This window comes from Mandrillus leucophaeus, unplaced genomic scaffold (assembly GCF_000951045.1).
Source record: "Mandrillus leucophaeus isolate KB7577 unplaced genomic scaffold, Mleu.le_1.0 Scaffold8, whole genome shotgun sequence".
Taxonomy (NCBI): domain Eukaryota; kingdom Metazoa; phylum Chordata; class Mammalia; order Primates; family Cercopithecidae; genus Mandrillus; species Mandrillus leucophaeus.
Window position 1 is genome coordinate 4,990,408 of NW_012108696.1, and position 796 is coordinate 4,991,203.

Below are 796 nucleotides of genomic sequence, written 5' to 3' on the forward strand. Positions count from 1 at the left end.
CCCATCACCAATCACAGACAAAGCCCTTCACCAATCACAAAGCCCCTCACCAATCACAGACAAAGCCCCCTCACCAATCACAAAGCCCCTCACCAATCACAGACAAAGGCCCCTCACCAACCACAGACAAAGCCCCTCACCAATCACAAAGCCCCTCACCAATTTCTGTCTCCCAACTTGATTGCTGTTCTCTGTCATTTATTAATACAATACAACTTAATCTGGGATATGAAATTCTTTCTTTTGGGCTCGGCGTGGTGCTTCATGCCTGTAATCCCAGCACTTTGGGAGGCCATGGTGGGCGGATCACATGAGGTCAGGGAGCTCAAGACTAGCCTGGCCAACGTGGCAAAACCCTGTCTCTAATAAAAATACAAAAACTACCTGGTGCCTATAATCCCAACTACTCAGGAGGCTGAGGCAGGAGAATCGCTTGAACCTGGGAGGTGGCGGTTGCAGTGAGCCGAGATTGCACCACTACACTCCAGCCTGGTCAACAGAGACTCCATCTCATAAATAAATAAATAAATAAATAAACAAATAGATAAATAAAGCGGGAATTTGCCGGGCGCAGTAGCTCATGCTTGTAATCCCAGCACTTTGGGAGGTTGAAGCGGGCGGATCGCCTGAGATCAGAAGTTCAGGAGCAGCCTGGCCAATATAGTGAAACCCCGTCTCTACTAAAAATACGAAAACTAACCGGGCGTGGTGGCAGGTGCCTGTAATCCCAGCTACTCGGGAGGCTGAGGCAGGAGAATCACTTGAACCCAGGAGGCAGAGGTTGCTGTGAGCCGAG